Source organism: Tetrao urogallus (genome assembly GCF_951394365.1).
Source record: "Tetrao urogallus genome assembly, chromosome: 16".
Classification (NCBI taxonomy): domain Eukaryota; kingdom Metazoa; phylum Chordata; class Aves; order Galliformes; family Phasianidae; genus Tetrao; species Tetrao urogallus.
The window spans coordinates 14,449,358-14,462,728 of NC_136829.1; positions in this window are offsets into that span (position 1 = coordinate 14,449,358).

The window sequence follows — 13,371 nt, forward strand, 5'->3', positions numbered from 1 at the left end:
CTTTTTAGATATACATAGTTGGTGTATGCACATGTGCATACAGATATATACACACTTTTACATATAAGGAAGCATACAAATGCAAATTCCAGCCACAGATTCACTGCAGGAAATGTCTTTCCTGATGCTTTGGTATTTGCTATTTGAAACAAATCACTGTTTGAGCTGAGTGGTTTGTTTGCTTTTTATTTCATGTTTTGTCTTTTTTTGACATGATAAATCTGGGGTTAATCCAGGAGTAAGCAATGGCAGAAGTACATCATGCGTTCAGGTGGTATTCAGTACCTGGCAATATATGCTGCCATGGGTGATGTCCTGGGGTTGCAATCAGGCTGAAGTGCAAACAAGTGGGATCAGCCTTTGCAAAGAGGGCCCTGAAGGGCTCCGGGAGGAATTATTCCCAAGAACCCTGTCATATGACCTGCTGGCAGTGCAAGCCAAGTGGGCAGACAAACTGAGCTCCTCCCTTGCTTGGGCATGGGGATGGGGTAGGGATCACCTTCTTGAGGGCTGATGACTGACTTCTCTAGCCCTGTTTGCCCTCTGGGGAAGTGCAGCTTACCAGTCTCCAGTCTCCATTCCCTGCTGGGCACCATGAACTGCTCTGTCCAGTGGGCAGGCACAGGGAGCAAACTGTTGCAGAGAGCTTACAACTCAATAGCCAGGCTATGCTTGGTGAATGGTTCAGGTGTTGCCAAGTGGGTAAAAGTGGTGCTGCCTCAGAGACAGGACACAGAAGGATAGTCCTCACTCAGTTCTGCTTTTAAACAGTGAATATTTTTGCAGTGAGCTTTCAAGCACTCTGTTTCCAAGCTGGCATTGCGCTTGCATGCTGTGACTCATATGAGCCACCCAAGCAACAACTGGATGGGCTATGTGTCTCAGCATGAGTTGGTTGTGCTTAGTGACAGACTTTGGCAGGAGGCAGTTACTGTTTTACAGATGGCTAAGCTGAGACTAGGAAGGGCCAGAGAAATGCTCCTGAAACTCAGCTGAGCAGGGGAGCAGATGTCACGGGGTCTGAGATGGTCCCCAGCTTTCTGAACAGCACTTGATATGATGCTTGCAACTTCATCCAAATAATGGGGAACTTTGCTCCCACCTCTTCACTCTAATCTTCTATACAGAGGTTTCTGTTTAACTCCCAGTGCAGACAGCTCTTACTAACATTGCTTCCTTATCAGCCTTCCTGCATAGATGGACAGAACCCAACATGATGCAACTCCACAGCTGCGTTATCTGCCAGGCCCAGGGACACAGCTGAATCACTTTGGGCCCACAGGTTCTGCAAGCTGCCTGTCTTCCAGCAGCAGCCTCCAAGTGTTTCATCACACTCCAAAAATGAGGTGCCAGAGGACAGTGGTGACAAAGTACTGCCTCTCCCATTTCTTCCTGCATGTCTTCCTCACAGCATTCTACTTTGTTTCATAAGGGGCTGTTAATTGCTTAATTTCAAATAAACATTGTGAGTTCAAGCCTTCTGCACCTTGTAACAGGTGAGATTTCTGGAGTGTATCTGTGCATTTGGTCAATTTGTTGCTTTGCATGTATGTTTATATGAAAACAATAACAAGAAGAAAGGTGCCATTGGTAGGAACTATCCATATGTCCCTAATCCCAAATAAACAAGAATGGAAAAATCAGTTCTAGTCAGGCTAGCATTAGAGTTTAAAAGACCATAACAACACCTTCCTCTACAAATAGGCAATGAGAGGCCATGAGCAGACACTTTGAAGACAAAGAGCAGTATAAGCCAAGGCAGCCTGGCTCCCAGGCAGCCCCCCAGTGCTGCTTAGCACAATGAAACTATGGAAAATTTCAGGTACCTTTTTCTTCTCTCTGGGCTGTGCAGGGCCACCCTTGCTCTCTGCTCTGGACCTGGCTGCTGCCAGCTTCCTCAGACACCCATCATGTGCTAGGAGGAACCACAAGTGATGTGTTTTAGTTGGCCCTTAGTGTGCATGTGGCAGCTGTTCCTCATACAGAAGCCATTTATCATGCATGAGGTGAAACCCGAATGCCAGCTGCAGGAAGCCTTGCCTGGCCTGACCTGGCCCAGCTTTCTGCTCTCATGAAACAGTCTGCTGTTGCCTGCTCTACAAGGAGAGGGGCTGCTTTGACTCCTAAATGCTTTTTTTTGTTGTTGCTGAGAGCAGTGTTTAGTTGTTCTACGAATTGCATTCTTCCTGCCAGATGAAAAAAAGTTCTTCCTCCTTCCTTATTACATTGTAACTTGAATGCCCTCCTGTCAATGGGAATTAACAAATCTTTGTGACAGCTCTGTGTCAAACAGAGTGTTTTGTTAACTGGATTAGTTACTGGTACCAACTTCAAATGTATCTTAGTATCCATTGTACCAGTGGGAAGCATCTGCTGTGACTTGTTCACAAACAAATAGCAATGTAAGAGAGAACAACTGTGCAAATGACAGCACTTATTGCTCACGGATGTAGACTGGAGCTGCTGGGCACTCCCAGGACTTTTTGCCCTATGCCCTCAAACTGCCTCTAAAACCTGCCCACGCTTGCTGAAGGCAACACCTGGGTCTTGCAAGAAGGATGGCTGTCTCCTCTGCTATTTACCAATGAGGCGGTGGCACACAAAGGCAGTGGGGACACAGTATGGCACCAGAAGTGTGAGCTGATGGCATCTGCTGATGCTGCCAGGCAGAAAGGGTTGTCAAGCGCTGCTTAGCAGATCTTTGGGAAACCAAAGGCTTGGTTTTGGGGCACAGTCCATTACACTGCTCATGGTGCCCTTGCTGAGAGAGAGAATTTTCACAACTGCAATGAAATAGATATCCAGTTTGGCATCCAGCAAAGCACACAGCAGAAAGCCAAACAAAAAATTTATGTGCTGATTCCTGCTCTGTCTTCTCTCATGGCTCCTCTCCTTTGGAGGCAGCTGCTGGTGGTTTTATAGGCATTCCTCTGAAGTATCTCCCAGGAAAGGTGCTCTGCTACTTCTATTATCTCTCTAATCCGTCATCAGGATGGAAATTGCTGTTAATAAAACACAGCTCCTGTTCATGCCTTCTCCATAAATCAGTTCTGATACACAATGTGCAGGCCCTGTTTTGTACAGGGAGGCATTCCTCCCTGCAGCCATCTGGACTTCTTCGGCCCAGATAGAGCTGTACTGTGGCCTGGAGCAGCAACAAGAGGCAGGGTGTTAGGAGAGGAAAAGTGGAGTAGTAACAATAACAAAGATGTAGTGCTGGCAAGGACAGTAACTGTCTCATAGGCCAGAGGTGATAAGTAACAGAAGAGCAGCATAGGAGGAATGGAAGCAAGCCTGAAGAGAAATCAGGAAATTGCTTCTTCCCATCAGCTGGGGTGAGTGGGGGAGGGGGGGGGGGGGGCTCATACATCGCTGAGGAAGCACAGTGTTTACTTGGGAAGGCAGTACTATAACCCAGAGCATCCCCTTTCTCCTGAGTTTTTTGGGCTTCTGTAGGTGAGCATAGTATTCTGGGACACTGTCCTAGCTGTACCCCGGCTTCATATTGATGTGGGCAGAGTGGGAAGAGGAAAGGCTAGAAACTATGCAGACTCTATTCAGGAGCAGCTAAAATGCTGCTATGCTTCCATCATTGTTCCTGTCACAAACCTAAAACACAGCATGAAAAAGGTTCACTCTGTGCCAGCCGGAGCCAACTTGAGAGCAAAGAGTTTGAGCTGACAGCGCTTGGGGAGGAGAGGCTGGTTAAGAAAGAGACAGAGCCAAGGGCAAGGGCAAGGGAATTGTTTCTTTCCTTGGAAAGGCTATTCTCTTTGTATCCTCCTCTCTTTCTAGGAAGAAATCAGCTCTGGCAGCCTCTGCATCTCTGCAGTGACTCTCCTTTCTAGCAACTCCTTTTCTCCACGGCACACAAAATGAAAAAGGGTGCCTTGGCTGTTGCCATTGTGCTGGTGACCCACTTGTCCATCACTATGCTGATGACCTGCTCTGTTCCCAGCAGAGGTTATGCTGTGGCAGCAGCTGTCCTGCCCTGAAAGGTGATGGGCATCAAGGGGCAGCACTTCAGCTTGCACTGACTGCAGTCAGTCTCAGGAGAACTGACAGAAAAGTGGTGGTGTGGTCTCAGAGTTGAGATGGTGATTACATTGTCCCTTCTCTCTGTTCCCACAGAGTGGTGCTGGCTCAAAGTGACTAGTGCTGCTCTAAACCCTGAAATCTGCAGTGCTAGTGAAAATGTAAACAAAAAGCTGTTTGTTTAGTTCAGAATACCCTTACAAATGAAACAGCTTAAATCCAGGTTTTGTACAGTGAACTGCACTAAGTTTTTCTAAGTTTATCTGAGAAAAATACATTGTTGGCAAAGCAAAGCTGAGTTTGTTGCTGCAGTCAGGCACTGTTCCTGGCAGACTTTCCAGGTAGCCTCGTCCAGCTGTTGTGGAGTGCTGCTGGAACTTGCATAAGATCAAAAACTCTGTGAACCTGACCAAAACACACTGTCATGCTTGTAATGCAGAGAGTACCTCACACCCCTCTGAATCATGAGGCAGTGACAGTCTGGGGACAAAGAGCAGTTGAGGCCAGTAGAGCCCATTAGGTCACTGAAACTGGCTACTGTATGTCACATATATCATCTGTAAAACCAAGCACTGAGCCCTACAGCGTTTGCTCCAGAAGAGTGTCTGACACAGAACTCAGAGACAGTTATGCTGCTTTAGCTGGGTGATATCAGGGAATGAAGAAGCTCTCACTTCCACTTCTATTGCGACAAAATTCAGTCTGATATATAGCTGGAGTTTTTCTGGCTGTGGTTACACTACATAGTCAACCTGCTTGCTCCTAACTAACAAATTATGAGCCCTGGCGTCATCTTTAAATCCCATGTCAGGTGATTCTGCTTTGCCACAGCCCCCACTGTCTCCGTGGAGCTGGTGGCACTGCTTCTCTGCCCTGCCCTGCTCCCTCCCCATGAGCCACAAGACCTGCACTGGGCTGGGCTACTGGGCTGTCTGGAGGAGGTGACAGAGCATGTTCAGCCTGGCCATGGACCAAACCCTTCATCTGTGGTGTTCAGACAGGTACACAGGGCAAACAGTTCTGCAGCATTCACTTACAGCTAAATCTTGCTAGTCACAGCCAGGCCAACAGGTAGAGACATGGCAGGGAGGCACTGCTGTCTCAAAACCTGCTCCTGAGCCCTGATGCAATCCCTGAGCTTGCTGGCAGCACAAGCAGTGCCACAGTGCAGTATCCCAAGAGGAAGAAAGGCAAGAAGGGCACTCACACCAAAAATACCATCTCCAATGGTAAATGCCCTACTGGACATGATGACATCTTTCCCCATGGATGAGTAGGACCAGCGTTCATCCTCCATTCCTGGTCAACCGGAGTGGCCATAGAGGACCAGTGGCTTGCCAGCATTACTTCCTGTCAGCCTGACCTCAGTGCCAGGAAAGGTTGTGGAGCAGATTGTCTTCAGGGAGATTACACAGCATGTTTGGGACAACCAGGGGATCAGGCCTAGCCAGCATGGGTTCATGACAGGCAGGTCCTACTTGGCCAACCTGATCTCCTTCCATGATTGGGTGATCTGTCTGGTGGATGAGGGAAAGGCTACTGACATAGTCTACCTAGACTTCAGCAAAGCTTTTGACACTGTCTCCCACAGTATTCTCCTGGAGAAGCTGGCAGCTCATGTCTTGGACAGATACACTCTTTGCTGGGTAAAGAACAGGCTGGATGGACAGGCCCAAAGAGCGGTGGTAAATGAAGTCGTATCTGGCTGGTGACCAGTAATGAGTGGTGTTCCTCAGGGGTTGGTATTGAGGCCTGTCCTGCTCAGTATCTTTACTGATGACCTGGATGTGGACATTGAGTACACCCTCAGTAAGTTTGCAGATGATGCCAAGTTGGGAAGACATGTCAATCTGCCTGGGGGTAGGAAGGCCCTACAGAAGGATCTGGACAGGCTGGTAGCTGGGCTGAAGCCAATGGGATGAAGTTCAACAAGTCCAACTGCCGAGTCCTGCACTTTGGCCACAACAACCCCAGGCAATGCCACAGGCTTGGGGAAGAGTGGCTGGAAGACTGTGTAGTGGAAACAGACCTGGGGGTACCAGTTGAAGCTCGGCTGAACATGAGCCAGCAGTGTGCCCAGGTGACCAAGAATGCCAGTGGCATCTTGGCTTATATCGGAAATAGTGTTGCCAGCAGGAGCAGGGAAGTGATCATCCCTGTGTGCTCAGGCTCAGGAGAGGCTGCACCTTGAGTACTGCATTCAGTTTTGGGCCCCTCACTACAGGAAAGACAGGGAGGGCCTGTAGCATGTCCAGAGAGGAGCAGCTGAGCTGGTGGGGAGTCTGGAGCTCAAGCCTTATGAGAAGTGACTGAGGGAGCTGGGATTGTTCAGTCTGGAGAAGAGGAGGCTCAAGGGTAATCTTATCGCTTCTACAACCACCTGAAGAGAGGTTGTGGTGAGGTGGGAGTCAACCTCTTCTCCCACATAACTAGAGATAAGACTAGAGGGAATGGCCTCAAGTTGTGCCAGGGGAGATTCAGATTGGGTGTGAGGAAATACTTTTTCCTGTGGTCAGGCGTGGAATGGGCTGTCCAGGGAGTGGTGGAGTCACTATCCCTGGAGATGTTCAAGAAATGTTTAGATGTTGTACTGAGAGACATGGATAATGCAAAGTATTGGTGACAGGTGAATGGTTGGACTGGATGATCTCAGTGGTCTTTTCCAACCTTGATGACTCTATGATTCTATTATTCTCTGTGGGGACTGGAAACTGTGCCTTCTTTTGTAGTGTTCCTGGGCAGATGGTCTGTACACAGAATCACAGAATCATATTGCAAAATCACAGAACAGCCCGGGTTGGAAGGGACCTCAAGGATCATGAGTCTCCAACCCCCCTCCCCCCGCCACAGGCACGGCCAACAACCTCCACACTTTATACTACGCCAGGCTGCCCAGGGCCCCATCCAACCTGGCCTTGAACACCTCCAGGGATGGATGGGGCATCCACAGCTTCTCTGGGCAGCTGTTCCAGCACCTCACCACTCTCATAGTAAAGAACTTCCCCCTAGGTGAGATCCAACCTAAATCTTCCCTCCCTCAACTTAAAACCATTTCCTCTTGTCCTGCTGTTATCTACCCTTTCAAAGAGTTGACTCCCCTCCTGTTTGTAGGCTCTCTTTAGTTACTGAAAGGCTGCAATGAGGTCAACCCGCAGCCATCTCTTCTCCAGGCTGAACAAGCCCAGTTCCCTCAGCCTGTCTTTGTAGGGGAGGCGGTCCATTCCCGCCGGTCATCTTTGTGGCTCCTCTCTAGACCCTCTCCAACAGCTCTCTGTCTTTCTTGTACTGGGGGCTCCAGATCTGGACCAAGTACTCCAGATGGGGCCTCACAAGAGCAGAGAGGGTCAGTCACCTCCCTGTCCCTGCTAGCTACCTCTCTTCTGATGGAGCTCAGGATACCATTTCCTTTCTGAGCTACAAGAGCACACTGCTGGCTCATGTTAAGTTTTTCATCCATCAGGAACCTCCGGGTTCTTCTCTTCATGCCCTGCAGACATAGTCTACCTAGACTTCAGCAAAGCCTTTGACACTGTCTCCCACACTTGAGAAGTACTGATCCATCACATGCACATATGCAACTGTTCAGCACCTCCACAACAAATTTGATGCTTCCAGAAGCTGTTGGTTCTGCAGCACGTTCAATGAGTGATGGACAGAAAACTCCTGTGCTTTTTCCTCCTGATGTTTGTTGTGTGTGGCAGAGTGTCTGAGGCTGCTGCAAGTAACTCCTCCCCAGGTAAGGCAGCTAGGCAGAAAAAGCACAACTCTGGGGAAATGCAAACATCCAGGCATCTTGCCTAAATAAATGGCTGTAGCTCCAAAAGAAGCCACTTTCAGATGCCCTAGTATCCCCTCACCTGGGGAAATATTAAATCAATATTATTGCACTCCTATAGGCAGATCCTGCTTATGTCCACAGCTGAGGCTTTAAAGTATTTGGTAATATCCAAAATGAACCACTCTGAAGGTTGAACTGTGTGCAGAAGCAAGGAGCTTTTCAGACCGCGTTGCCATGACTGATGCTGTGGAAATCCCCAAGGCCACTCAAGAGATACTCTGCCCTCGAAGCCTGTGAGGGAAGAAGGAAAAGGAATTTGTACGTGGCCTTGTGTGAAGGTCACTGCAGCGATAACCCTGGGTGCGTGCTGCAGAAGCAGTGCAGAGAAGACAGCAAGAGAGTTGCAGTGCTGTGCCTAGCAGGTTTGTGCCCTACTGTTGGTGGCAGGCTAGCTTTCTGACTCTGATCCTGGACTGCTGAAACACTTCATTTGCTTTCTGTGTTTGGCAAGCCATACCAGTAACTGGGAGCCCTTTCTTCATGCTGGGCTTCTGTGAGGCTGCAAGCAACACTGGCCATAGAGCCTCAAATCTGTGGGACCAGGGCTGTGGGTGCTTGTAGCTTGCAACCATGTATTCGGAGTCTGTTTTGCTGGTGCAAATAATCCCACACTTGAGCCAACTGACACTGGGTGTTACTTTCTGCTCCATGCCAGAGAATTTCTGGTTGCTAAATTTTCAGAAGGATCCAGCAAAGCTTACTCAGAGTGCCTGAGCTGGAAGGAAGTTACACATTTGTTGTTTTAGAAAATGAATGCAAATGTATTTTGCAAGGGATTCTCATTACCATCCATGGTGAAAGCAATTTAAACTCTTTCAGAGTGACATTTCCATGCAAAAAAATATTATATAGTATGTCGCCAAGCTCAAGCACAGCCAAATAAATCACAGGAGGCACCAGTTCTGGGCTCTGTGCTATTGTTCTCCAGATGAGGTATAAATCATTTGCAGCATCAGCAGCAGCAGCTGTTTTTAGCACTAGTAAAGGCCTCTTGAGCTTGACTTCACCTTTTATGCTCTCAGCCATGCTTGCTTCTGCAGAGACTCAAGGATGGGATATTTATAGAACAACAGCAGGAGTCCCCCTGCATACAGGAGCAAAATGAAGCATGAAAGAAAAACATTAGGATTTCTTCAGAATGAAACAAATATATCAAAGGTGCAAATGGTCTTCTTGGGAAAAATAAAAACATGGCACAAATGGTGTTGATGCCAAGAGCAGAGTAATTAAGGCTGGAGGAGATAACCTAGTGGGCGGTGCTAATTGTTCTGACAGATCACTCTGATGGAGCAGATGCTCCTTGACCATGAGTGTAAAACATGCCTCAGCCCCACCAAAGGCAGCATCTGTTCAGCAGCTCTGGAAATGCTGTGCTGAAACATGGGGTTGTGCATACCTACGACAGTGCCCCTGCACTTGGGGAGACACTAGATTCAGTAGAGCTGGGGAAGGTTCTAATTCACAACACTGATTTCTTCCGCAGTTGGAAATCCAATTAAGCTGTTGGCTTCCATGAGTTAATTCTGCATTATGTAATTATGAGCTAATAGAAAGCAATTTTCTCTGAAATGTTTTTTGTTCCTTGTTGTCCTGCCCCTTCTGGAAGACAGTCACATTTCTGCAGGTTGTGAAGTTCTAAAATCTTTTCCACTGGTGGCTTGAGTAGAGGCAGAATTCATCCCACTTTTTTTTGCCCACAGTGTTCATTTTCAAATCCAGCCCTGTGTCTGCATAGTCCAAGAGTTTCTTTTCCATACACAAGCTCCCAGGAGCAAGAGGCTGGGTCCTGCCTATTCCTGCTCTGAGATGCAGATGTCTGTGCAGTTCCTCCTGGACCAGGAATAAAGCAGTGCACCTCCACAGCATCCATGAACAAGAGTGGCTTGAATGGAGAATCTCCTGGTATCCCAGTCCCAACCTCATGGTGCAATGAATATTCTGAATATTGTTCAGTTTCGAACTTGCAGACAGATTTGGCTGCTTGGCAGTATTTCAGCTCAGCTATAGTCACAGCTTTTTTTGCAAGGAATTCTGTCAAGAGGTATTTTAATATCTGGATGAGTTACACTTGTGGAAAGTTACACAATACTTTTATGTTTTCTGCTGAAGTTTCCTTTTTTGGGAAATTTTGGAAAGTACCTCCTGGCATATTCTCCAGCCAAAATATTTAGCTCAAAGGCATTTTACTTGTTTTTGGTAAGCTGGGCATATTGATGGGGTACAGATCATCAGCGTTCTGTGAAGGGCTGACTCAGAGGTAATAGCATTAGTTGAACTTTTGAAAAGTGCAATGACAAGTTTAATATTTTAACCCACTGTTCTGATGACAACAACCTTCCAAATTAACATGGAGCTCTGCAAAATCATTTCTGTTGCTGTTGTCTCCTTTTGGGAGGTCCAACACATCTGCTGACTTTGCTTAGAATGGAAGAGTCCTATGGTTAGGCACACGCATGAGTGAGTGCTACGATAAGAGCTCTAACAGCGTTATTAGAAAGTTCAGTGGGTGACATAATCCAAGCACTGGGGTAGAGCAATCCTGCTTGTCAGCAGCATCTTGCAGCATTCAGTGGAGTTCCTTCATTTTAATAAACAAATATCTACCTTCAGTTTCCTTTCTGTTACTGCCAACATACTGATGTCAGATAAAACAGCAACACATGTGGGTGGCAGTGATCTGACACCTAGCCTAAAAAGCCAGGACCACTTAGGTGTGCTCTTATTACCAAATGAAGTACACTCCCTGTTGTATCTTTTGAAAAACCTGATGCATCAATAATTATGTCAATGATCTGGTGCCCAGCAGATGATAGGTTGCATGAGTATTTATTGTATACTCTGTGACTATGTGAGTATGTGTGTGGAGAAAATATTTACATTCTCAGTGTGCATGCATTCTCTCTGCCGTCCTCCTTCTCACAGCCAGAGATGACACTGATGTCACTGAGTGGATTTGCAGCAAGCCCTGTGTTGCATCTGGAGGGAGCGTATTTCTTTTGCCCAGGGCTTGCAGATCTGAGAGCTGCTCAGCTTCCAGCCCATGCAGTATTTGGTCTGCCTGAGTGGCACAGCTCAGGCTCTGCTTCACTCACAAAATATCTGGCAGCAGAAACTCCTGGGAACATCTCAAGCAAATGCAGCACTATTGAGCAGCTGTGTGGCCAGCATGGTTAGGCACTGACTGTACTGACCTTTGTAAGTGGAGACATTTTCCTGATCATAGGATTCAGGCTTTCTTCTGTGAAGCCTCCACCATTGGGCTGAAGGAGCAGAAGCTCCAGCAGCAGCAAGTGACAAATCCTCCCAAGCACCAGAGAACTGTGACACCCTTTCTGCAATCTATCCTTGTGCAGAAGCAGCAGAAGAAAATTATTGCCCTGAATCACTTTTTCTTTGCAACAGCTGTCAACAGCTCATATTAATGGATGTGTTATCAGAGTGGAACAGCACTTTACTGAATATTTCAAACCACAAACTTGAGGCTCAGTGATTGTGTTCCCTATAGAAACATAATGTTGCCACCTCTGCCTGCACCCAGCACAACCTGATGGTGCTTTCTCTAGTTTGCTGATGGTAGAGCACAAGTGGTGCTGCAGGAGGTAGCAGTGGAACAGGAGTCACCTTGTGTCCCCATGCATCCCCATCCCACTACCATCAGCTGCTCCCATATAAACCCCTTCCAACATACAGCTCCTTCCTCTCTGCCTTTGTACTGGACCACCCAATGGAATAATCCAATCTTTAAAAAACCTCCTCCCATTTGGTTTGATTTTGTTGGCAGCGGGGAGAAGGCAGGGGGAATGGCCTTGGCTGGTGTTTGCAACCACTGGGCTAGCATTCAGCAGATAGGGTGAACAAGAGAGGAAGGGCTGGGACAGGAGGAGGGAAAAGAGCTGGGAAGAAGGAGAAATTGTGTGGATTGATAGGGCTGACCTGGGCCCAGGCAGACTGGGAGAAGGCGTGAAGGTCAGGCAGAGCTGCAGGGCTCTGACTTCTTCCCTTCCTGAGCCTGCAGCAGCTGTGCCTGGAGCCAGTCCCTGGTTGGCTCCTCCAGCAGTGTCATTGCTAGTTAAATACAATCACAAGGTTAGGTTATTGATTGTGACAACACCTCACCTTTGTCTATGTCTGCTTCAGACAAATTAAAAAAAAAGCCCAGTAAATCTTCCTAGGTTTCCTTTCCTGAGGCATCCTTTTAGGAGCTGGATGAAAGCTGTTGAGAGCACAGCAGATCCAGCCAGCACTTAGCTATGTGGTCCTGCTGCAATACTGTGGGCTCCCAGCAACTAACAGGGCTCAGGACTTAATTTATTTCAGTGAAGGTGGTGATTCTGGAAAACAAGGAGTGCATGTTTCCTTGTTCCCAAAGTTCATATAGCTCCTGCAGCTTCTTCAAGGAAATCTCTGCTTGCCTTCTCAGGCTCCTGTCTCTGGGAGATCACCTGTCTTCAAGATTCTTCTGGGCCTTGTCACATTAAGAAAATTAATGCCTCATCTTTTAAAGAGAGATTTCCATGTACTTTTTTTTCTGCTAATCCAACTAATTTTTATTTTATCTTCTTTTTTTCATCTACTCCCTCCTCTGTGAATTCATGCATCTACCATGAAGGTACTTCTCTCTTATTTGTCTAATGTGGGAACTGTTTTCTTTCTTTGCCTTTTGTACATGTTATTGGAAGGGAGGTGAATCCTTCCCAGTAGGACACAGCCTCACCCACAGAAATCCCCAGTTCCAGCACCTGTCCCTATGCTGCCTGTACAGCCTACAGCCAGGCAATCATGGTCAGGCCTGAAAGTCAGAAGTTGAGATAAGCAGCCCCTATTTCCTGCCAGAAAGAAGCTCATGACCAGGATGTGGAGACAAACGTGGACACAGCTCCTACCACTCAGCACAGTCTGCTCTGTGCTGTGGGCTGGGTTGGGCCCTGGCAGCTACTTCTCCTGGCTCCCCAGATGGGAATGGAACACTTCTTTCTCCTTTTCTTATTTCCAGGCATCTCTGTGTCTCTTTCCAATTCCTCCTACAAACAGTGGAGGAGCTGCTACAAATATGTGCGAAAGTACTTAATTACTTTTGAATAAACCACTCTGCCAACTGCTGCTAACGCTGATTGCTGTGCTGACCATGCTGTCTTTGCCTGCTCTTCCCTTTCCCCAATCTGTGACCAGCCCCTGCCCATGCTGCAGACTCTGGAGTTGCTGTGTCCCATGGCACTGTCTGCACAGCACCTGGCACTTGTCCACTCCTGCAGGATAGTGGGCTGGGTGCTCAGCCCTCACTCTCCTGCTGCTGGGTGCCCTGGCTCTATTACTGGGTATCACATGGCCATTGCTGGGTGTTCCAGGGGTATAGGTGTGCATCCAAAGCCAGTGCCGCATTCTGATACCATCAGCGGCATCCCAGGACCATGCCCAGGTGTTCAAAGGCAACCTCAGATTTTCTGGAGCCATTACTGTGCATCCCAGAACAATGCCTGCATATTCTGAGGCCATCCCCG